Genomic DNA, 25,653 nt, shown 5'->3' with positions numbered 1-25,653 from the left:
CAGGGCACCAACAGCGTCTGTTACATAGGTCACATCTATGGATCATTACACCATAAGCATAGTGCTATGCACTTTCTATGATTTTTTAAATTTAATACTCATGATAGCATTTTGAGCGAGGGACAGTTATCTTCCACATGTTGCAGAACTGTGAACAGAAACAAAGAGATAAATTGTTCAGTCTCTCACCAGAAAGAGAAACCTCAGGTTCAAAACCAAGTCTACTGAATATAGTTTGCAATTTTAATATCTAAATTCTACGGGAGGGGCCACTTGTTCTGAGCCCACAGAACCTATATATTTGTCTTGGCTACCCTCAAACTTTAAAAATGAACATATACTTACCATATGACCAACAATTGTACTCCTGGGCATTTATCCCGGAGAAATGAAAACATATGTCCACACAACATCATGCACATGAACATTTATAGAAGCTTTATTTGTATTAACCAAAACTGGAGATGACTCAAAAGTCCTTCAATGAATGGTTGAGCCAAGTGTGGTACATCTATCCAATGGTAAAAAAGAAAATATATTTGGTCTCTATCCTTGGTTCTGGGACAGAGTTCCTAAAACCCTTGGGATTTTTTTTTTTTTTTTTGAGTGATAGGGATATCTTTTGTTATTCATAGGAGTCCCTTTCCAATCACAACCTGAGTTCATGCTAGTCAGGTGACTTAAGGTGGAGGTCCTAGATAGCCTTAGGATGGGGCTGGTCACCAGAAAGATCTATGATAAGAAAGTTGGAAATGGCACCTCCACCCACCCACCTCAGGAAGAGAGAGAGAGGAGCTGGAGGAGGAGCTCTATAAAAACTCTTGAATAATGAGATTCAGAGAGCTTCCAGAAAAAGATATTAAAACTAAACACTCACTCACTCACCTGTACCTTGCCCTGTACATGAATTCCATATGGCTGTTCCTAAGTTGTATCCTTTATAATAAACCAATAAACATAAGGAAGTAAAGTGTTCTCCTGAGCTTTGCAGGGTCATATCAGCAAATCATCAGACCTGAGGAGGATGTTATGGAGATTCCTGATTTATAGCTGGTTGGTCAGAAGCATGAGTGACTTGGGACTTGCAGTTGGTTTCTAAACTAGAGGCAGTTGTGTGGGACCAAACCCTTAAACATGTGGCATCTGACACTAACTAGTTAATGTCACAATTGAATTAGATTATTGGACACCCAGCAAAATTGGTTGGTGTGAGAAAACACTCCAGAGCAATAAAAAGGAACACACTACTGATAGGAGCAACAATTTGGATATAGCTCAAGGAAATTATGCTGAGTGAAAAAGGCAGTTCCATTAATGATCCCATTAATATAGCATTCTCGAAGGACAAAATTATACATATGGAGAAGAGATTTGTGATTGCCAGAGGTTAAGGATGGGGTTAAGGATGAGGCAGATGGGTATGGCTATAAAGAGGTAGCGTGAGGGATCTTTGTGCTGCTGGAACAATTCTGTATCTCAGTTGTACTGGTGGCTTCACAAATCTGCATGTGATAATAGGCCAGCGTTACACATGCAAATGATTGCACATGAAGCTGGTGAAATCTGAATAAGATCTGTGGATTGTATCAGTGTCCATTTCCTGGTTTTAATACTGTACTATCATTTAGGCACCTGGGTGGCTCATTTGGTCAAGCATCTGACTTTGGCTCAGGTCATGATCTCACCCTTCATGAGTTCGAGTTCTGTGTTGGGCTCTGTGGTGACAGCTCGGAGCCTGGAGAGTGCTTTGGATTCTGTGTCTCCCTCTCTCTCTGCCCCTCCCCCCACCAAAGATAAATAAAACATTAAAAATTTTTGGCAGGGCCAACCTAAGACAATTATTCCTTGATCCCCCCAGAACTTTTTTTAATGTTTTATTTATATTTGCGAGAGAGAGAGAGTGTGAGCAGGAGAGGGGCAGAGAGATGGAGACAGAATCTGAAGCAGGCTCCAGGCTCTGAGCTGCGAGCTGTCAGGACAGAGCCCGACACTAGGGTTGAACTCACAAACGAACGGTGAGATCATGACCTGAGCCGAAGTCGGACACTTAACCAGCTGAGACACCCAGGCACCCCAACATTAAAAAAAATATTTTTTAAATACTGTACTATCATTTAGAAGATGGATTGAAAATAGGAAATTTTGGATGAAGGGTACACAGGACCTCTCTGTACTATTTTTGCAACTTCTCCTGAATCTAAAACTATTTCAAACTAAAAGCTTCTAAAGAAATGCACTTGGCTATGACTTATAGGAAACAACTGAACTAAGATCTATAGAAGAATAAAATCCAAATTCATCCATCGGGGCTATTTTTATATTTCCAGAATCATTTTAAAGCAACTAGTTTATTAAAGCAGACATCGACTCTGCAATATTTAGCCCCTGCCTCTTAACAGGGGAAGAACCCCATTAATTGTGAGTCTTTACAATTTGACAGAGCTGGGAAATGAGGCACAGGCTGGGCTGTTGAAACATAGCACCATACAAACAAGCGCCTGGTCTCCAGGAGATGAAGTGAGACTCAGAGTGAGCACCCAGAGCCAGAAGGGGTAAGAAAGCACGTGTGAAAAGAAATGGGGTGGAGCTTGAAGCCATGAGCCACCTAATCCTGGTAGCCAGGGCTGAGAATGCTCCAAGAAGAGTCTAGTTAGAGTGGACCTGAGGTGGGATGGAGAGGCAGCCAGCAGAGATACAGCAGAGGGCCTAGGTAAGGTGGGATGCTGAGGTAAGGCCATGGGATTTGGGGCTTTCTCTGGTGGACAAAAAAAAAAGCTCATGGAGGTTTTAAAAATCGATAAATGATTTTATATAAATGATCACACTCAAGGAGGCATATGGCTGAAATAGCTAATACTTGTTTCTCTGATGCTCCTTCTTTAGTCTTAATTCTTATTCCACTTTCTGAGTGGTTTGTCACAGACTTTCTACCAGCATGAAACTCCTACACAAGTGGAGCATTAATGCAGATAGCTAACCTAACCCTTCTTAGGGAATAAAATCATAGGACTCTGAGAACAGACAAGGTCACATTTGTATTCAACATAAAAGCTTGAAACAACCATGCGCTTTCTCCTTAAATCTCTGGGTTTTGAAACAAGTACAATCTTGATTTCAAGAAGTGTTATGGACTGAATTGTGTCCCCCCACCCCCACCCCCAAATTCATATGTCGAGGCCCTAACCTCCATTACCTCAGAGTATGACTGTGTTTGGAGATGGGGTCTTTAAAGAGGTGATTAAGTTAAAATGAGGCCACTGGGATAGGCTTTAATCCAATCTGACTGCTGTCCTTGTAAGAAGAGGACATTTGGACACACAAAAGAGACACCAGGGATGTGTGCACACACAAAGAAAAGGCCATGTGAGGACACAGTGAGAAGCAGCCATCTGCAAGCCAAGGAGAGTGGCCTCAGGAGAAACCAAATCTGCCAACACCTTGATCTTGGATTTCCAGCCTCCAGAACTATGAGAAATAAATTTCTGTTGTTTAAGCCCCATCTGTGGCATTTTCATTATGGCGGCCCTAGGAGACTAATATAAGAACAAATCTCAGTAATATTCCTTAATATTATAGTAACCTTACGTTATTACCTGTTAATCTCCCTCAACCTTTCTCTTAATGAAAAAGGTACACTACAGGTTTCTGACAAACAAAAAGAATCCAGGAGATAGAGAATAGAAAGGAAGGTCTCCTGGGTGGCTCAGTCAGTTAAGCGTCTGGCTCTTGATTTCAGCTCAGGTCATGATCTCATGGTTTGTGGATTCAAGCCCCGACTCAGGCTCTGCACTGAAGAGTGTGGAGCCTGCTTTGGACTCTCTCGCTGCCCCTCTCCCTCTCTCTCTCAACATAAATAAATAAACTTTTTTAAAAAAAGAAAGAAAGGAAACTGTGAGCCTCAGATTCACAAGTTTGAAGAAAGCAAAGGTATCTCTGGTGGTACAAGTAAAATGGACTGAACTTCCATAGTATAGAATAGGATCAGAATGTCAAAGGTATATGGCAAGAGGTGGTAGAAAGCAAACATATCTGTGTTTTCAAATTCCATCCCTGATCTTCTGACACTGATCATAAAAATATGTTTCCCCATTTTTGGTCCAGAATATGTGGTCACTATTGCTGCATCTCCCCCTCCCAAAGAGAATGACATAACCAGTGGTTGCTGGTTCATTCATTCGATATAATATTTCTCATTCTCACTCTTGGACTCTGCCTAGTATAGAGTTGATTTACTACGTTAGTTTTCAAAGACATAGAATCCAAAAGAACCATGATAACATACAGAGATTTGTATGTTCTGAGAAATATGTGTATAGGTTTTATGCATGCTATGTACATGTAATGTACATAAATGCACAAATATGTGTAATATATGATATGTCTTTGCATGTTGTTTGTTAGTAGATCTGTAATGACCTAACTGGGATTTGCTGGGAATCTGCAAAAATCTTGACATCCACCTAAAACATTTTCTATGTAAAAAATAGATTTATGAACAGGAACATTTATTGTCTTATTTGTAACAGGTGAAAAATAGATAAAATTTAAATGCTGAATATGGTATGTCACTTGATGGGATATATGCAGCCATTAAAAAATGGTGTTTATAAGTAGTTTATAATAATATGGAAATGCTTCGGTTAAAACGCTAGCTGAAAAATCACGACACAAACTTTTATATACAGAATGACTGAAATTATATTAACATAAATGTCTACGTAGAAAAAGGCTTGAAAGTAAATAAGCTGTGATGGAATAAAAGTGACAGATTAAATATGTACTTCGCCTTCCCCTTCACCACAAATCACTAGGTGAAAATTTATTTTTAAGAAAGAAAGAAAACAAATCCAAAGCAATACAGTTTAAAAAAACTTTATAAAAATTATGAGGAATTCTTGAAAGATAGATAGGGTCACCTTGCAAGTGAAACCACAGTCCAACCTGCCTTCAGGGAGGACAATAGTAAACAGCAGGAGCAGCTGTAGGAGCTCCAAGCTCAGAGGCAGCAGACAGAGGAGGAGGAGCCTGGGCAACTGTCACAACACAGGTACTTGGATTTGGAGAAGCCAGGCCATTATCTCTTCTCCAAATCACTGCCATTTTGCCAAGCACCTCTTCAGAAAAAGCATCAATGCTAAGAAGGTAATCATAAGAAGGCCAGAAGCAATTTGGTTAACACAATAAAAGGAATGAAAGAAGAAATAAAAAGCATAATGCAAAGCACAAAATAAGATAGGGGCACCTGGGCGGCTCAGTCAGTTAGGCTTATAATTCTTGATTTCAGCTCAGGTCATGATCTCATGGTTTCATGGTTTGGAGCCTCCTGTCAGTCACTGACCTCGCTGGAGCCTGCTTGGGATTCTCCCTCTCTCCCTCTCTCTCTCTCTCTCTGCTCCTCCCCGACTCATGCTCTCTCTCTTTCTCTCAAAATAAATAAATTTAAAAAAAAAAAAAAGAGGGGCGCCTGGGTGGCTCAGTCGGTTAAGCGTCCGACTTCGGCTCAGGTCACGATCTCGCGGTCCGCGAGTTCGAGCCCCGCGTCGGGCTCTGGGCTGATGGCTCAGAGCCTGGAGCCTGCTTCCGATTCTGTGTCTCCCTCTCTCTCTGCCCCTCCCCCGTTCATGCTCTGTCTCTCTCTGTCTCAAAAATAAATAAAAAACGTTAAAAAAAAAAAAATTAAAAAAAAAAAAAAAAAAAGATTTTAAGAATAAGTCCAGGGGCACCTGGATGGCCTACTGGGTGGCTCAGTGGGTTGAGTGTCTGACTCTTGATTTCAGCTCAGGTCATGATCCCAGGGTCGTTGGTTCAAGCCCTACATTAGGCTCAGTGCTGAGCATGGAACCAGCTTGGGATTCTCACTCTTTCCCTCTGCCCCTCTCCCTGCTCATGCTCGCACGTGCTCTCTCTCTCTCTCTCTCTCTCTTTCTCAAAAAACAAACAAAAAAAGGAATAATTCTGAATGTATGTGAATATTTATAATAAATGAGCATGGGTTAAATTCCTCTATTTAAAAGTTACGTTTCTCAAATGAGATATTTAAAAAAAATTTTTTTATTTTTAAATGTTTATTTATTCTTGAAGGGGGGGGAGCAGAGACAAAGGGAGACAGAGGATCTGAAGTGGGCTCTGTACTGACATCAGAGAGCCTGACATAGGGCTCAAACTCACAAACCATGAGATTTCCCATATGAAATCTTTTTGAAACCCAGCTAAATATAGTTCACAAGAGACACAGCTGGAACATGGCATAGGAAGATTGACAAGAAAGGAATAGTAGGCAAATATCAAAAGGCAAACAAGTATGACAATAGTATAATTAGACAAAATATAATTCAAGGCAAAAAGCATTAAGATGGAAACTGATTAATAATTGATATTAATAAAATATATAAGAAATAAAAATTATAATAGTCATTAACCTTTATGTCCTTAACATGTAAGTTTAAAATTGGCAAATTCACAAGGTTAGTAACTGTAACATGTATGTTTCTGAAATCACACTTCAACAGACAAGATATAAGTAAGAAAATATAGAGGAATTTAAATAATAATTGACAGAGAAATCTTAATAAATTCTTAAGAGCAGAAATCATGTGGGTCATCCACATTCACTATGTGCAATAAGTACAGAAATTAACCACCCCCCCCCCCAAATATTATATAGATAACAATTTTAAGTCCCCTTTTAAAATGACTTTCAGAAGAGGAAATCTGGGAATGCAAGCTGGTGCAGCCACTCTGGAAAACAGCATGGAGTTTCCTCAAAAAACTAAAAATAGAACTACCCTACGACCCAGCAATTGCATTACTAGACATTTATCCACGGGATACAGGTGTGCTGTTTCGAAGGGACACATGCACCCCCATGTTTATAGCAGCACTATCAACAATAGCCAAAGTATGGAAAGAGTCCAAATGTCCATCGATGGATGAATGGGTAAAGAAGATGTGGTATGTATATATACAATGGAGTATTATTCAGCAATCAAAAAGAATAAAATCTTGCCATTTGCAACTACGTGGATGGAACTGGAGGGTATAATGCTAAGTGAAATTAGTCAGAGAAAGACAAAAGTCATATGACTTCACTCATGTGAAGACTTTAAGACACAAAACAGATGAACATAAGAGAAGAGAAACAAAAATAATATAAAAACAGGGAGGGGGACAAAACAGAAGAGACTCATAAATATGGAGAACAAACTGAGGGTTACTAGAGGGGTTGTGGGAGGGGGGATGGGATAAATGGGTAAGGGGCATTAAGGAATCTACTCCTGAAATCATTATTGCACTATATGCTAACTAATTTGGATGTAAATTTTAAAAAATAAAAAATAAAATTAAAATTAAAATTAAAGGAAAAGGAAAACACTAGTAAAGAAGAATTCATTAAAAAAAAAAAAAAGGATTTTCCAGGATCTGGCTCCATCCCTTGAAAGACCTTCCTATCTTTGTCTTCCATAAAATAATCCATAAACTTCAATAAAATGTGTTCCTTAAAAAAAAAGGGGGGGGAAATCAAAGCAGAAATCACTGTTTAGAAATGAACAATAACATCAGCACTTTGCAGAAGAACAAAACCCTATGGAATATGGTCAAAGCATTAGTCGGAGGACAAAGCACAATTTTTCAGACAGGAGATAGTTGAAAATAATGGCATGAGCTTTCAACTCAAGAAGACAGTAAAAGAAAAACACCAATAAACCCAAAGTGGCAAGAATAAAAAATAAATAAATAAAAGCAAAAATAAATAAACAAAAGCAGAAATTATGAAATTGAAAACAAAGAAAATCAACAAGTGGATGGAAAAGAAATACACCAAATTCTAAAGATGGTTTTCCTTTGGTAGTAGGACTGTGATTTTTTTTTTCCCCTTGAATTTTTACTCTTATCTACTTCCCAGAATTTTTTATAAAAAGTATACATTGCTTTTATATTTAGAAGTTGACTATTTTTAAATGTCCAGTTCTAGGGCGCCTGGGTGGCTCAATTGGTTGAGTGTCCAACTTTGGCTCAGGTTCATGATCTCACAGTTCAGGGTTCGAGCCTTACGTCAGTCTCTGTGCTGACAGCTCAGAGCCTAGAGCCTGCTTCGGGTTCTGTGTCTCCCTCTCTTTCTGCCCCTCCCTCACTTGTGCTCTATCTCTGTCTCTGTCTCAAAAATACATATAAACACTAAAAATAATAATAATAAAATAAAATGCCCAGTTCCTTCTTAGAGAAATAGCTGATGCTAGGGCTGGAGCAGGAAAAATACAAGGTGAGCCTGCAGCATCGTGTTCTGTCAGAAAGTAAACAATTGCAAAAAATAATAATAATAAAATAAAAAGAGAGAAAAAAAAAGGGAAAGTAAGAAAAAAAGGTTGGAGGGATGTCAAAGGACAAAGGAGTCAAATTGAAAGAGCCCCCAGTGACCAAAGCTGAAACAGATGAGCAACAAAATAAATAATGTAGTATTGGGGCGCCTGGGTGGCTCCATCAGTTGAGTGTCCAACTTCGGCTCAGGTCATGATCTTGCGGTTCGTGAGTTCAAGTCCCACATCGGGCTCTGCGCTGACAGCTCAGAGCCCGGAGCCTGCTTTGGATTCTGTCTCCCTCTCTCTCTGCCCCTCCTCTGCTCACACTCTGTCTCTCTCTGTCTCAAAAATAAATAAACATTAAAAAAAAATTTTTAAATAATGTATTGAATTTTAATCTAACATATAAAATAAATATATATGTATGTCCATATTGATACCAAAAAATGACTAAGTAAATAACTAAATGATGAAGAAGAAAAAGACTTCTATCTAGAGGAATTATTTTTTAAACATTTTTTTTAATGTTGATTTATTTTTGAGAGAGAGACAGACTATGAGTGGAGGAGGGGCAGAGAGAGAGGGAGACACAGAATCCGAAGCAGGATCCAGGCTCCGAGCTGTCAGCACAGAGCCCAATGTGGGGCTCAAACATTCTAACCATGAGATCATGACCTGAGTCCAAGTCAGATGCTCATCCGACTGAGCCACCCAGGCACCCTTATCTAGGGGAATTCTAAATAATATTTCCTTTGCATGAGCTGGAGAGGAATCCCTCCTCCCCCAGCTTGATGATAGGCTGGACTTGGAATCTTGCTTCCAAAGAATCAAATGTAGAAAAGGAACAATATTAACTTCACGGTGCAGAAACACAGCAGACACTGCCCTAACCAAGTGATCAAGGTTAACATCATCATGTAAGTCATGCGCTGTCATGTACTCCCTGATATGATGAGATATGAAGGGCACTTCACCTTTGGGGTATTCTTCCCCCAAGCCCATCATCTCTGCCTAATGATGAGGAAAACATCACACAAACCCAAACTGAGGTACATTCTACAATGTCTTGAACAATACTCTTCAAAACTGTTAAGGTCATGAAAAATAAGACTGAGGAAATGTCTGGGAAAGGAGAGGACTAAGGAGACATGAGGATTAAATACAATGTGGCATCCTGGATCTGATCCTGGCATAATTAAAGGACATTAGTGGAAAAATTGGAGAGCTACCTATAAAGCAGGTAGCTTAGTGTGATACTGTACCAGTGTGAATTTCTTAATTTTTATGAATGTGCCATTGTTTTACATAAAATGTTAACATTAGAGGAACCAAATGAAGAGTGTACAGGAGCTCTGTGTACTAGCTTTGCAACTTTTCCGTAAATCTAAAATTATTCCAAAATAAGAAGTTAATTAAAAAAAACTTTTTTTTTTTTACCAACTATACATACCTTAGAGGATTTTGAGTATAGAATTTGGCAATGATTATTAAAGCTATGAATAGTAAAAATCTGTTACAAAAATTTTACAACTTTAAATTAGCTGTACATTTAGAGATTCTAGGTAACTTTCATGAAAATTGGACTGTTCCTAAACTTTCTGAAATAATATGCTCCCGTTACACCGTGGAAACGTCTATACATAATTCCAAGGCGGCAGGATTCACAGAAGGGCTCAGATGGAGCCTTCTCCTTCCTCCCATGCAGGAGCCCTCCTGGCATGCTGAGGATGGGGACAATTGGCCCTGTGGTGTCTCTGGCATGGCTGATACTTGCTGCCACAACAGGGAGTAGGGTTTTGAGCTGATATCTCTGAGTACACTAGAAATAAGGAGGTTAGCTCTTCCTCTGATAAGGACTTGAGTCTGGCCCTCCTGGTGGTGACCAATGCCCACCAGCCCACCCACCAACCCAGCCAATCTTAAGCGTTTCAAAGCAGGGGTTGTGCTGAGATGAGGTTCTGGCCTCTCCAGTCTCTATAGCCCTTTGTCTTCAGGGATATCGGCGGATGAAATTGAGGCTCCTGGGGCCGATGAACTCAGGTGCCTTTCTCTGATCCTTGAACAGAAGCCTGGGGCTATAGCAGTCATGAAACTCTGCTGATCACCCTGAGTATTCTGCTATTTAAGAGCTTCATCCCGGTGCAATTTTGATTGGGACTGCATTCAATGTGTAGATAGCTTTGGGTAGTATTGACATTTTAACAATATTTATTCTTCCAATCCATGAGCACGGAATGTTTTTCCATTTCTTTATATCTTCTTCAATTTCCTTCATAAGCTTTCTATAGTTTTCAGCATACAGATCTTGTACATCTTTGGTCAGGTTTATTCCTAGGTATTTTATGATTCTTGGTGCATCTGTGAATGGGATCAGTTTCTTTATTAGTCTTTCTGTTGCTTCATTATTAGTGTATAAGAATGCAACTGATTTCTGTACATTGATTTTGTATCCTGCGACTTTGCTGAATTCATGTATCAGTTCTAGCAGACTTTTGGTGGAGTCTATCGGGTTTTCCATGTATAATATCATGTCATCTGCAAAAAGTGAAAGCTTAACTTCCATCTTTGCCAATTTTGATGCTTTGATTTCCTTTTGTTGTCTGATTGCTGATGCTAGAACTTCCAACACTATGTTAAACAACAGCGGTGAGAATGGACATCCCTGTCGTGTTCCTGATCTCAGGGACTCCTGATCTCAGTTTTCCCCACTGACGATGATATTAGCTGTGGGCTTTTCATAAATGGCTTTTATGATGTTTAAGTATGTTCCTTCTATCCCGACTTTCTCGAGGGCTTTTATTAAGAAAGGATGCTGAATTTTGTCAAATGCTTTTTCTGCATCGATTGACAGGATCATATGGTTCTTATCTTTTCTTTTATTAATGTGATGTATCACATTGATTGATTTGCGAATGTTGAACCAGCCCTGCAGCCCAGGAATGAATCCCACTTGATCATGGTGAATAATTCTTTTTATATGCTTTTGAATTCGATTTGCTAGTATCTTATCAAGAATTTTTTCATCCATATTCATCAGGGATATTGGCCTGTAGTTCTCTTTTTTTACTGGGTCTCTGTCGGGTTTAGGAATCAAAGTAAAGCTGGCTTCATAGAATGAGTCTGGAAGTTTTCCTTCCCTTTCTATTTTTTGGAATAGCTTGAGAAGGATAGGTATTATCTCTGCTTTAAATGTCTGGTAGAATTCCCCTGGGAAGCCATCTGGTCCTGGACTCTTATTTGTTGGGAGATTTTTGATAACTGATTCCATTTCTTTGCTGGTTATGGGTCTGTTCAAGCTTTCTATTTCTTCCTGTTTGAGTTTTGGAAGTGTGTGGGTGTTTAGGAATTTGTCCATTTCTTCCAGGTTGTCCAGTTTGTTGGCATATAATTTTTCATAGTATTCCCTGGTAATTGCTTGTATTTCTGCAAGGGATTGGAAAATAATTGGGATTATTATCCCTAATGAGGGATTGGTTGTAATATCCCTAATGAGGGATTATTACCCCTAATGAGGGATTGGTTGTAATAATTCCATTTTCATTCATGATTTTATCTATTTGGGTCATCTCCCTTTTCTTTTTGAGAAGCCTGGCTAGAGGTTTATCAATTCTGTTCATTTTTTCAAAAAACCAACTCTTGGTTTCATTGATCTGTTCTATAGTTTTTTTAGATTCCATATTGTTTACTTCTGCTCTGATCTTTATTATTTATCTTCTTCTGCTGGGTTTGGAGTGTCTTTGCTGTTCTGCTTCTATTTCCTTTAGGTGTGCTGTCAGATTTTGTATTTGGGGTTTTTCTTGTTTCTGGATATAGGCCTGGATTGCAATGTATTTTCCTTTCAGGACTGCCTTTGCTGCATCCCAAAGTGTTTGGATTGTTGTATTTTCATTTTCATTTGTTTCCATATATTTTGAAATTTCTTCTCTAATTGCCTGGTTGACCCATTCATTCTGTAGTAGGGTGTTAACCTCCATGCTTTTGGAGGTTTTCCAGACTTTTTCTTGTGGTTGATTTCAAGCTTCATCGCATTGTGGTCTGAAAGTATGCGTGGTATCTACACATCCAATGCAATCCCAATCAAAACTGCACCAGGATTCTTCTCGAAGCTAGAACAAGCAATCCTAAAATTTGTATGGAACCACAAAAGGCCCCAAATAGCCAAAGTAATTTTGAAGAAGAAGACCAAAGCAGGAGGCATCACAATCCCAGACTTTAGCCTCTACTACAAAGCTGTAATCATCAAGACAGCATGGTATTGGCACACAAACAGACACATAGACCAATGGAATAGAATAGAAACCCCAGAACTAGACCCACAAACGTATGGCCAACTAATCTTTGACAAAGCAGGAAAGAACATCAATGGAGAAAAGACAGTCTCTTTAACAAATGGTGCTGGGAGAAGTGGACAGCAACATGCAGAAGGATAAAACTAGATCACTTTCTCACACCATTCACAAAAACAAACTCAAAATGGATAAAGGACCTAAATGTGAGATGGGAAACCATCAAAACCCTAGAGGAGAAAGCAGGGAAAAACCTCTCTGACCTCAGCCACAGCAATTTCTTACTTGACACATCCCAAAGGCAAGGGAATTAAAAGCAAAAATGAACTATTGGGACCTCATGAAGATAAAAATCTTCTGCACAGCAAAGGAAACGATCAACAGAACTAAAAGGCAACCAGCGGAATGGGAAAAGATATTTGCAAATGACATATCAGACAAAGGGCTAGTATCCAAAACCTATAAAGAGCTCACGAAACTCCACACCTGAAAAACAAATAATCCAGTGAAGAAATGAGCAGAAAACATGAATAGACACTTCTCTAAAGAAGACATCCAGATGGCCAACAGGCACATGAAAAGATGCTCAACATCGCTCCTCATCAGGGAAATACAAATCAAAACCACGCTCAGATATCACCTCACGCCAGTCAGAGTGGCTAAAATGAACAAAACAGGAGACTATAGATGCTAGAGAGGATGTGGAGAAATGGGAACCCTCTTGCACTGTTGGTGGGAATGCAAACTGGTGCAGATGCTCTGGAAAATAGTGTGGAGGTTCCTGAAAAAATTATAAATAGACCTACCTTATGACCCAGCAGTAGCACTGCTAGGAATTTACCCAAGGGATACAGGAGTACTGATGCATGGGGGCACTTGTACCCCAATGTTTATAGCAGCACTCTCAACAATAGCTAAATTATGGAAAGAGCCTAAATGTCCATCAACTGATGAATGGATAAAGAAATTGTGGTTTATATACACAATGGAATACTATGTGGCAATGAGGAAGAATAAAATATGGCCTTTAGTAGCAACGTGGATGGAACTGGAGAGTGTTATGCTAAGTGAAATAAGTCATACAGAGAAGGACAGATTCCATATGTTTTCACTCCTGTGTGGATCCTGAGAAACTTAACAGAAGACCATGGGGGAGGGGAAGAAAAAAATGGTTAGAGAGGGAGGGAGCCAAAACATAAGAGACTCTTAAAAACTGAGAACAAACTGAGGGTTTATGGGGGGTGGGAGGGAGGGGTGGGTGAGTGATGGGTATTGAGAAGGGCACCTGTTGGGATGAGCACTGGGTGTTGTATGGAAACCAATTTGACAATAAATTTCATTAAAAAAAAAAAGAGCTTCATCCCATTTCCTCTCGCCTTTTGGGACACTCCCCTTAAGCTCACTCTGTTCCCTGCCCACCACATTCCCTAGCCCTTTTTTGAGTCATGAAAACACTAATCAAAATGTGATATCCTTAGTGTCACCTGTAATATCCCTGAATAACCCTTCCTAAGGCAAGATCCTGCATCTCCAACTAGATTCCTAGTAGCAAAAAGTCCTGGAGGAAGACAGGGGTTCACATTCCCAGGAGAGTGCAGACAGGGGGCATGGGGTAATGGTTGCAGTAATAGGGAGAGGACCCAGGAAGGGGAGTGCACAGTACATGGGCTGTGTGTGTGCACACGCACGAGATTGACAGGAAGCCAAAAGTATCTATTTGTTAAATAAATATTTAAATGTCACACAGAAAAAGGAGAGGCAAGTATCCAAATGCCCGTGAATGGCCTAGAGAGAGCCTGAGGGGAAAGGAGAGTCACAGACTGGAGCACTGGAGAGCTGTGGCCACAGAGAAATCTTTCAGTGGGTTTTTGTCAATTTCAGCCCATTCTACCAAGCTACCAGTACCATCTCCTCTTGATGCACATTTGTCATGATGAATTCTATGTTTCCACAAGTGGCAGGTTCATATTCCTGACATCTGTTTGCAAATTCTGCTCATCCTCTGTGGCTGTCCTGACACGAGGAGCACTGTTATGCAATTTTTAGGTGCTCCAGAAGTCCTTACAAATTGACAGATTGTTGCTGAACAGCGGGATTACATGAGCCTTAAAAATATGTTTATCTGATCTCTGAAAGTGCTGTCATCTTACATATGCCATGGACTTTTCTATTGTAAAATATTTCAAATGAATGGAAAAGAACAGCATAATACAACCAACACCCGTAATTCACAAATATTAGCATTTCGCCCTATTTCATATATTTTTTTTAAAAAGTAAAACATTACAGGGGTGCCTGGATGGCTCATTTGGTTAAGTGTCTGACTCTTGATCTCAGCTCAGGTCTGGATCTCAGGGTTATGAGTTTAATCCCTGTGTTGGGCTCCACACTGGGCACCAAGCCTACTTAAAAAAAAAAAAAAAGTAAAATATTACAAATTGAGTAGAAATCCCCTTTTGTGCTTCTCTAAGATACTGTTCCCCTCCCTCCACTCTCCCCAGAAGAGGCTGCCATCCTAAAATTGTGTGCATACTTCTTGTTCACGTTTTTACATTTTTATTACACTGACATTCATAAATCATATGTATTGTTTTGCTTGTTTTTACACTTTAACAAAAACAGTATTACCACACTGTACCTACCATGCTGCAATTTGTTGGTTTTCATCAACTTTACGTTTTTGGAATTGTACCATACGCAACACTCGCATCTCCAGTCCACTCACTTTCACTGCATACAGCAGAGCATCTTATTGTATGAACAGACACAATTATCCATTTTCATGTTGATGGACATTTGCATTGCTTTAATTTTTACCTATTCCATAAAATGCTGCTGTCAACATCCTGTGCACATCTCCTTACATCCTGCGCACATCTCCACACACACCATAGAGTTTAAAATTTTTTTTAATGTTTATTTATTTTTGAGAGACAGAGAGAGACAGAGCACGAGTGGAGGAGGGGCAGAGAGAGAGGGAGACACAGAATCCGAAGCAGGCTCCAGGCTCTGAGCTGTCAGCGCAGGGCTGGATGCAGGACTCAAACCCACTGAGCCACCCAGGCACCCCCACACCATAGAGTTTATATTGGAAGGGGAAGATGGGCCAGAGAGCACGCACATCTTGATCTTTACTGTATATTACCAATTTGTTTTCCAAAACCGTTGTACCAACTTACACCTGTATGAGAGCACCTATTCCTCCACATCATTCTTAATGCTTGTATTCTCAGACATTTCCATTTTCTTCATTCTCCTAGATGTGAAATATCATCTCATTTTGGTTTGCATTTTCCTGATTACCAATGCAGTTGGTCCTCTTTACATGTTCGATGTCCATTCAGGGTACCTCTTTTGTAAATTGATGGGCTGTTCATTCCCTGTCCACTGTTTATTGGGCTGTTTGTTTCTCATTCATTTCTAAGGGTTATTTGCACATTCTGAGTGCTAGTTTTAGTAGACTACTCACTTTACTCCTACTTTTTGCAGTCATCTGACCTCCAGGTTGTCACTCCTTATTCTTTGAAGGTTTTAGTACCTGGTTCCTTGTCTCTTTCCAGTACTCAATTACTAGAGATTTCAATACCTATGAGGATGTTCTTGGTTCCTGATCCCCTCGCTCCCAGTGATCCTGTCTTCACCCTTTCCTAAGTCACCCCTTTCCAGTCATGCCTGACCTCGCCAATTATCAATAATCACATTCCCTCCGTTATCTTGATGACAAGCATCCCCCTCTTTCAGTACTTATGTTTCAGCACATGGCCTCCAAAAGCCTGCCTTCAATAATTCTTCAACTCTAATGGAACCTGGTATCCATTGACGTGCCAATTTTTAATATCCCACACCCCTTCAAGTCCTTACCTCTGATCTTGTCTGGCTTAGAATCCACCATCCATCATTATAGTCCATTCCCTATTTGTGTGGTTGTTCCCTTTCTTCTCTTTTTCTCCCTTAAACTTTTCTGGAAAACCCCCAACACTGAACAAATATAACTCTCCACTCACTCCCCAATAGCACAACAGCAAATGATATTTACTAGGGAAAAACACACAATCACAGTGAATTCATGACCTCCCTCAGGAGGGTCTTCAGTGCTGTCCTTCAGTCCTGCTCCACTTCCCTAATTGATTCACTGTCTCAAATCCTCATGGACAATTACTTCGTAACTTTTCCCCTTCCCTCAAATTTCCAACTCCTTCCACGTCCTCACTTTTAGCTGATGACCTTGCTTCTGAATGTACGAAGCATACAGAAGCAATCTAAAATGTATTACCAACCCCAATCCTCTTCTTTCCCTTCTGTTACAGTGGATAAACTGTCAGCGCTCCCATGCAAAGCCAATGCTTACACTTTTGCCCTGGGTCCTGTTCCTTCTCACTTCCTCAAAGATACTGTCTGTACTGATCATTCCCATTGGCATACACTCTGTATGTCTCCTATGTTAAAAAATGAAAAACAAGACCCCAAATTCCTTTAATACATGTCCTCTCTCAACTACCATCCCATTTTCCCTCCTCCCTCTACAGGGAAACTCCTCAAAAAGATCATCTATACTCATCCTCTCTGCTTGCTCTTCTGTCCTTCCTTGAAACTAGTCCCAATGGGCTTTATCATTACTGCTACTCGCTGCAACTATCAGCAGTGCTGTGGGTGACCTCCCCTTTGCCACATCTAATGACAAATGCTCCATCCTCATCTTGCTCAGCCTCTCAGCAGCATGTGACATAGTTGTTCCCTCCTTCTTGAAATGCCTCCTTCTCTTTGGTTCTCTTCAAAACGCATTGAATATCCCTTTACTGGTTCCTTCTTTTCCTTTTCAGGTCTAAAACAAAAATATCCCAGGGCACCTGGGTGGCTCAGTCGGTTAAGTGTCCAACTCTTGGTTTCAGCTCAAGTCATAATCTCACAGTTCATGGGTTCGAGCCCCACATCAGGCTATGTGCTGCCAGTGCGGAGTCTGCTTGGGATCCTCTCTCTCTGCCTCTCTGTCTGCCCCTACCCTGCTTGCACTGTCTCTCAAAATAAATAAGCTTTATACAAAAATAAAAATATAAAACTAAAGTACCCTGGAGCTCAGGGCTCAGACCTCCTGTCCTCTATGAACAGTATTTCATTAGGGGATCTCATCCAGCCCACGGTTTCACACACCATATGTGTGTGAATTTGACCACTCAGATTGACATCTCTGGCTTCATCTTCTTGCCTGAACTCCAGACTCACATACTATTTAGTGGCCTACTTGATACTTATACTTGATGTCTGATAAGCATCTCTAACTTAACAACCAGGTTAACCTCTCTTTCAGCCAGGTTCTTAATGCTCTCTCCCACAAGCCTCTTCCTCCTGCAGAGTTCACCATCTTATTAAAAAGCACCACTGTTGGGGTGCCTGGGTGGCTGTCGGTTAAGCGTCCAACTTCGGCTCGGGTCATGATATCACAGTCTGTGAGTTCAAGCCCCACATTGGGCTCTGTGCTGACAGCTCAGAGCCTGGACCCTGCTTCAGATTCTGTGTCTCCCTCTCTCTCTGACCCTCCCCCGTTCATGCTCTTTCTCTCTCTGTCTCAAAAATAAATAAAAAAAAAAAAACAACACCACTGTTAACCCAGTTGCTGAGGCCTGGGAGTCTCTACACTTGGACTTCTCCCCTTTTCTCCCACCCTGTGTCAGCAAATTCTGTCTTCTCTACCTTCAAATTACATCAGAACACATGCACTTGTTAGTACCTCTACCACCATCATCCAGAGGCAAGTCATTGTCTCTTGCCTGGATTATTAGAATGACTTACTCACCATTACCCCACCGTTACCCCTCCCTAGTCCACCCTCCACACGGTAGCTAGAGTAATACCTATAAACTGTTGGCTGTATCTTGTCATCCCTTAGCTCAGATCCTCCAGTGGTTTCCCACACTTTTCAGATGTCCTTATCAATGGCCTTCAAGATTCAGCATACCCAGTCCCCCTATTTCCTCTTTTACCTCATCTTCTATCACTCTTTCCCCCTACCTCCTCCAGATACGCTGGCCTTCTTGTTCCTCAAGACCAGGTATACTCCTGCTTCAGAGCTACCACTCAGCCTGGGCATTCTGCCTGAAAATTTCTTCTTGGATTCCCACATGCCAGACTCACCTTATCAAGATGGCCTTCCCCAGCCACCCCTATAAAATAGCAGCCCCACTCTATACTCTATCCCATTATCCTACTTTCTTTTTCCCCTGGCACTTACCATCACCTGACATATATTTATTTGTTTGTTGGGAATGTAAACAATCACAAGAGCATCGACTTTATTTTATTCACTGCTATATCTTCAATATGAAGCTAGGTATGTAACAGAAGCTCAATAAATATTTGCTGAATGAATGAACAAATGGACAAATTATTTTTCTTACAGTTTTTTGAGAGCTTTCCTGCTAAGGTCAGGAACACAACAAGGATGTCCACTCTCACCACCGTTATTCAACATAGTCTTGGAAGTCCTAGCCTCAGCAATCAGACAACACAAAGAAATAAAAGGTATCCAAAGTGGCAAGGAAGAAGTCAGACTTTCACTCTTCACAGACGACACGGTACTCTATATGGAAAACCCAGAAGATTCCAACAAAAAAATGCTAAAACTGATCCATGAATTCAGCAAAGTCACAGGATATAAAATCAATGCACAGAAATAGGTTGCATTTCTATACACCAATAATGAAGCAGCGGAAAGAGAAATCAAGGAATCGAGCCCATTTACAATTGCACAAAAACCATAAAGTACTTCATAATAAACCTAATCAAAGAGGTAAAAAAATCTATACACTGGAAACTATAGAAAGCTTATGAAAGAAATTGAAGAAGGCAAAAAAAAAGGAAAAATATTCTGTGCTCATGGATTGGACGAGCAAATATTGTTAAAATATCTATACTACCCAAAGCAATCTGCATATTCAATTCAATCCCTATAAAAATAACACCAGCATTCTTCACAGAGCTAGAACAAACAATCCTAAAATTTGTATGGAACCAGAAAAGACCCCAAATATCCAAAACAATCCTGAAAAAGAAAACCAAACCTGGAGTCATCACAATTCCAGACTCCAAGATGTATTACAAAACTGAGATCATCAAGACAGTATGGTACTGGCACAAAAACAGACACATAGATCAGTGGAACAGAAAAGAGAACCCAGAAATGGACCCACAAATGTAGGGCCAACTAATCTTTGACAAAGCAAGAAGAATATCCAATGGAATAAAGACAGTCTCTCCAGCAAATGGTGCTGGGAAAACTGGACAGCAACATGAAGAAAAATGAACCTGAACCACTTTCTTACTCCATACACAAAAATAAGCTCAAAATGGATGAAAGACCTAAAGATAAGACAGGAAGCCATCAAAATCCTAGAGGAGAAAGCAGGCAAAAACCTCTTTGACCTCAGCTGCAGCGACTTCTTACTCAACATGTCTCTGGAGGCAAGGGAAACAAAAGCAAAAATGAACTATTGGGACCTCATCCATATAAAAAGCTTCTGCACAGTGAAGGAAACAATCAGCAAAACTAAAAGGAAACCGACAGAATGGGAGAGGATATTTGCAAATGACATATTGGATAAAGGGTTAGTATACAAAATCTATAAAGAACTTATCAAACTCAACACCCAAAAAACAAATAATCCAGTGAAGAAATGGGCAAAAGACATGAATAGACACTTCTCCAAAGAAGGCATCCAGATGGCTAATAGACACATGAAAAAATGCTCAACATCACTCATCATCAGGGAAATACAAATCAAAACCACAATGAGATACCATCTCACACCTGTCAGAATGACTAAAATTAACAACTCATTCAACAACAGATGTTGGCAAGGATGTGGAAAAAAGAGGAACCTTTTTGTGCTGCTGGTGGAAATGTGAACTGGTGCAGCCACTCTGGAAAACAATATGGAAGTTCCTAAAAAAAATAAAAAATAGAACTACCCTATAATCCATCAATTGCACTACTAGGTATTTATCCAAAGGATACAGGTGTGCTGTTTCGAAGGGGCACATGCACCCCAATGTTTATAGCAACACTATCGACAATAGCCAAAGTATGGAAAGAGCCCAAATGTCCATCAATGGATGAATGGATAAAGAAGATGTGGTATGTGTGTGTGTGTGTATACACACACACACACACACACACACACACACACACACATACATATACACACAAACACAATGGAGTATTACTCAGCAATCAAAATGAATGAAATCTTGCCATTTGCAAAACATGGATGGAACTAGAGTGTATTATGCTAAGTGAAATTAGAGAAAAAAATATCATATGACTTCACTTATATGTGGAATTTAAGATAAAAAACACATGAACATTAGGGAAGGGAAGCAAAAGTAACATAAAAATAGGAAGGGGCACACAGTATATGAGACTCTTAAATACAAAGAACAAACTGAGGGTTGCTGGAGGGGTTTTGGGTGGGGTGAAGGGCTAAATGGGCAAGGGTCATTAAGGAGGACATTTGTTGGGATAAGCATTGGGAGCTATATGTAGGGGATGAATCACTGGATTCCTCTCCTGAAATCATTATTGCACTATATGCTAACTAACTTGGCTGTAAGTTAAAACATAATAAATAGGAAAAGAAAGAAAGAAAGGAAGGAAGGAAGGAAGGAAGGAAGGAAGGAAGGAAGGAAGGAAGGAAGGAAGATAGAAAGGTTTTACAGTTTTGTATTCTCAAATGTAGTTTTAATTCAACTTTATTTTTGTATATGATTTGAAATAAGGATCTAATTTGTTTTTATGTGGAAAACGAATCATGCCATTGGTATTTATTGGCTAGTCTTTCCTTTCCTCCATAAACTTGTATAAGCTCACTCATGTCATTTCCCAAATTTTCATCCATCTGAAAGTTTGTTTCTGGGCTCTCTATGCTGTTCTATTGGTCTATTTGTCTATTTTATTTACCACAGCATTTTAGTAAGTCTTGATATACAGTAAGGCAAGTATTCCCATCTTTTTTTCTTCATCAAAATTGTTTTTGCTATTCCTGAAGTTTGATTCTTCCATTTGAATTCCACTTAAAAAAACCTATTGAAATTTTGATCAGAATTACATTGACTTCATAAATTAAAATGGGGTCAAATGGACATCTTCATGTTACCAAGCCTTTCCACACATATCTCCCCTCTTACTCAGATCTTTGTTTTATTCTTCAAAAAGATTTTATATGTTTCTCCATAAAGATAGAATAAATTCTGGGGCACCCAGGTGGCTTAGTCAGTTGAGTGTCCAGTTGGCACATATCATGATCCCAGGGTTGTGGGATCAATCCCCACTTGGGGCTGTGCGCTGGGTGTGGAGACTATTGAGATTTTCTCTCTCCTTCTCCCTCTGCCCCTCTTCCCCACTCATGCTTACTCTCTCTATATGTATATTTTTTAAAGAGAAAATTCTATGTTATTTTTATTCTTAGATATCTTAAAGATTTTATTAATGGTACCTTTTCTCTTTAATATTTTTAAGTGGTTATTATGTTGTGGGACATTACTGATTTTGCATGTTGATCTTACAGCTAGAAAACTGCTGACTTATTCTAATATCTTGTCATAGATTTTATGCATCGGCAAATATTGACTTTTTCTCTTCCTTATGAATTCTTACATATTACCTCCACTTATTTTATTGTATTGATTAAAACCTCCAGTATAGTTGAATAGTAGGGCTGCCACAGGCATCCTTGTCTTATTACTGACTTCAATGGGAATATAGTTAGGATTCATTTTTAAATGCTATTTATTATAGATGTTTGTTAGGATTCTATATTGGGTTAATAAAATTCCCTTCTAGTCCTAGTCTGCTAAGAGGTTTTTTTTTTTTTTCATCCTGAAAAGATACTAAATTCTATAGAAAAAATGTTTTTGCTTCTGTTGAAATGATCATATGGATTGCTCCTCTGACCTCCTAAGAAACTGGATTATGGTGATAAATTTTCTGTTGGTGAACATCCTTGTATTCTTGGGATACACTCTACATGGCCAAGAGTTATTTTGTATATACTACTGCACCGGGACTGGTGAACAGCAGAGTCCTTATGTTGCAGTATACTGTATAGTGATGGCCTTCAGCGTCCCCTTCATACAGTAGCTTGGAAAAATATCAGAATTTAATTGCCATCAGATTTCAGTATGAAAAAAGGACTCATCCACAGAAAATAATGGAATTAATGGTTAACCCTTTTATCTCTGAACGTGGGATGAGATCAACTTCCAGCTGCTGTTCTCTATTTTGTATATACTATATACTGCTACTACAACTTTGGAATTTTTACATCTATGTTCCTCATTGAGACTGGTTGATAATTGTCCTTATCCTGGTTTAGAATTGATTATTTAAGAAACAAATGGTGGGGGAGTACCTGGGTGGCTCAGTCAGTTAAGCATCTGACTTCAGCTCAGGTCATGATCTCATGGCTCATGAGTTAGAGTCCTGCTTCACATGAGCCCCACTTCACTCTCCCTCTCTCTTCCTCTCTCTCACTGTCTCTCTCTTTCTGCCTCTTGTGGGATTCTCTCTCTCTCTCTGCCCCTCGCTCACTTGTGCCATCTCTCTCTCAAAACAAACAAATGGAAGTTTAGCTTCCACTTAGAATGCACAAAGGCACAAGAAAACATCAATTCCCACCCTAGGAATGAAAAAATATAGATCATCTACAGAATCATAACTTTCCTAGATTCCATCAGAAAGCTGAAGCAACCATGCAAACTGAATACTGGAGACTGAGAAGACCCTCGAAAGAAACATGGGATACATGAACTGTTTCACTTTTGTTAAAGCCGGGGAGGAAGAGGTGGCTGCCATAAAAGTGGGTAGGAAGAAAGCAGCTAAAATGTTAATGAATTCCTTAAGGCCTAGTATGGGCTAACATGCAGTTTAGAACAGGGTTTCTCAGCGTTAGCACTATTGATATTTTGGGGAGGATAATTATTTGTTGTCAAATGTTGTCCCAGGCATTGTAGAATATTTAGCAGCATTCCTGGCATCTACCTCCTAGATGCCAGTGGTACCCACTCCCCTAGTTGTGATAATCAAAAGTGTCTTCAGACATTACCAAATATCCCTTGGGGGGCAAAATGCCCCTGATTGAGAGCCAGTGGTTTAGAACAGTGGACACCCAGACACAGGGTGTCTCACAAGCTCTTTTCCAAGGGCCTTCACCTAGTACTGATGTAAAGGACAGTGGCAGAGAGAACCCTAAATTAAAAAACAGAGATTGCCAGATCTCTGACAAAACAAATATGTTGTCTACAAGAAACTCATTCTAAAAACAAGAAATGGTTTGAAAGTAAAAAGGTGGAAAAGGAAAATCATGCAAGCACTGCTCAAAAGAAAGCTGGAGGAGCTATATTAGTATTAAAAAAAAAAAAAAAAAACAGACTTCAGAACAAAGCCAGGGATAAAGAGGAACATTACACAATGAAAAAGGGATCACATTAGCAAGAAGATGTAACTGTCCTAAATGTGTATGCATCTAAAAACAGAACTTCAAAATAGATAAAGTAAAAACTGTTAGAATTAGAAGGAGAAATAGGATAATATGCATTTATAGTTGAAGACCTCAACACCCCTCTCTCAGTAATTGATAGAGCAAGTAAACAGAAAATCAATGAGGATATGGAAGACCTGAACAATACTATCAACTAACTTGACCTTGTTGACATATATAGAACACTCCACTCAACAAGAGCAAAATATACATTTTTTCCCCAAGCACACATGAAACATTCATCATGATAGACCATATCCTGGACCATAAGACAAATCCCAACACATTTAACAAGACTGAAATATTACAAGCATGTCCTCTGGCCTCCTCGACAGGATTAAGCTAGAAGTAAATAACAAAGATATTTGGAAAATCTCTAAACATCTTGAAATGAAACAATGCTCTGCTAAATACTCACACATCAACAGTGATTTACAAGAGACATTAGAAAAATTTTAATTGAATGAAAACACAAATATGTCAAAATTGGGGGGATATAAATGAGTATCATAGTTCTCTCTCTTTCTCTCTCTCTCTCTGACTCCATCTCTTCTCTAAAACAGTTTCTATTTTTTTTGAATGATCCATTTCTAGTTTGTAAAACACATCTCTAAAACCATCTCGCCTTTTATTGAGAGAGGACAGAAGACAGAGTTTGATTAACTATTGATTCCTTTTCTCTAATAATTTTTTATTTTTTCAAGTTTTCCTGATGCCGAATGATCCGTTTGTTCTTTCACTGATAAGGTTGCTCCTACATTTGCATTTTTAAGGGAAGGTTACAAGGGGAAGAGATGCACACTGTGGGGACTGAGTCATGCCTCTGTGGGATGAAGAAGAGGGGACTCCTGCCTTCTCTTGACAGCTTGGTTTTGGAAGTGATCCCTTTACCAAGAAAGCCTTGACCTGTTCTAGGTGACATGGAAGTCACCCACAGCCTTGACACACAATAGGTGGGGACTAACAATGAACACAGCTCACCAAATACTATTTGTACATTCTCTCTTTTCCTTTATCAGCTTTTCCCATAGGTTTTTCTATTTTATCAGTCATTTTCAAAGAACCAGCCCTGGTGCACCTGGGTGGCTCAGTGAGCTGAGCGTCTGACCCTTGATTTTGGCTTAGGTCATGATCCCGGGGTGGGATCGAGCTCTGAGTTGGGTTCCTGTGCTGAGCGTGGAGCCTGCTTGAGATTCTCTCTCTCCCTCTGCCCTTTTCCCCTTCCCCTGCTGCTCACATGCTCATGTGTGTTCTCCCTCTCTCTCTCTCAAAAAAAAAAAAAAAAAAAAAAAAAAAAGAACCAGCTCTCAGTTTTGCCAATTATCTCTACAGTTTTTTTTTCTTTTTTTTTTAACTTTTTTTTTGAGAGAGAGAGAAAGAGAGCATGAGCAGGGGTGGGGCAGAGAATCCGAAGCAGGCTCCAGGTTCTGAGCTGTCAGCACGGAGCCTGATGCGGGGCTCCAGCTCACGAACCGTGAGATCATGACCTGAGCTGAAGTCGGACACCTAACCGACTGAGCCACCCAGGCACCCCTCGACAGT

At 39.8% G+C, this 25,653-nt stretch overlaps 2 long non-coding RNA genes across 6 annotated transcripts in view; one reads left to right on the top strand and one right to left on the bottom strand.

Moving 5' to 3' along the window:
• LOC109255004 (uncharacterized) overlaps positions 1 to 25,653 on the top strand; it is a 198,748-nt gene that overhangs the window by 147,352 nt on the left and 25,743 nt on the right. The window lies entirely within an intron of this gene.
• The window catches only part of LOC128772995 (uncharacterized), a 52,919-nt gene that overhangs the window by 13,846 nt on the left and 13,420 nt on the right, over positions 1 to 25,653 (bottom strand). Inside the window, exon 2 of the long non-coding RNA XR_008417160.1 lies at positions 14,871 to 14,985. This is a non-coding gene — a long non-coding RNA (uncharacterized LOC128772995). The remainder of the gene's footprint in view (positions 1 to 14,870; positions 14,986 to 25,653) is intronic.

This window comes from Panthera pardus, unplaced genomic scaffold (genome assembly GCF_024362965.1).
Source record: "Panthera pardus isolate Hobbes unplaced genomic scaffold, ASM2436296v1 HiC_scaffold_24, whole genome shotgun sequence".
Taxonomy (NCBI): domain Eukaryota; kingdom Metazoa; phylum Chordata; class Mammalia; order Carnivora; family Felidae; genus Panthera; species Panthera pardus.
Note: the sequence above shows the minus strand (reverse complement) of the source record. Positions and strands in the feature narration are given on the sequence as shown.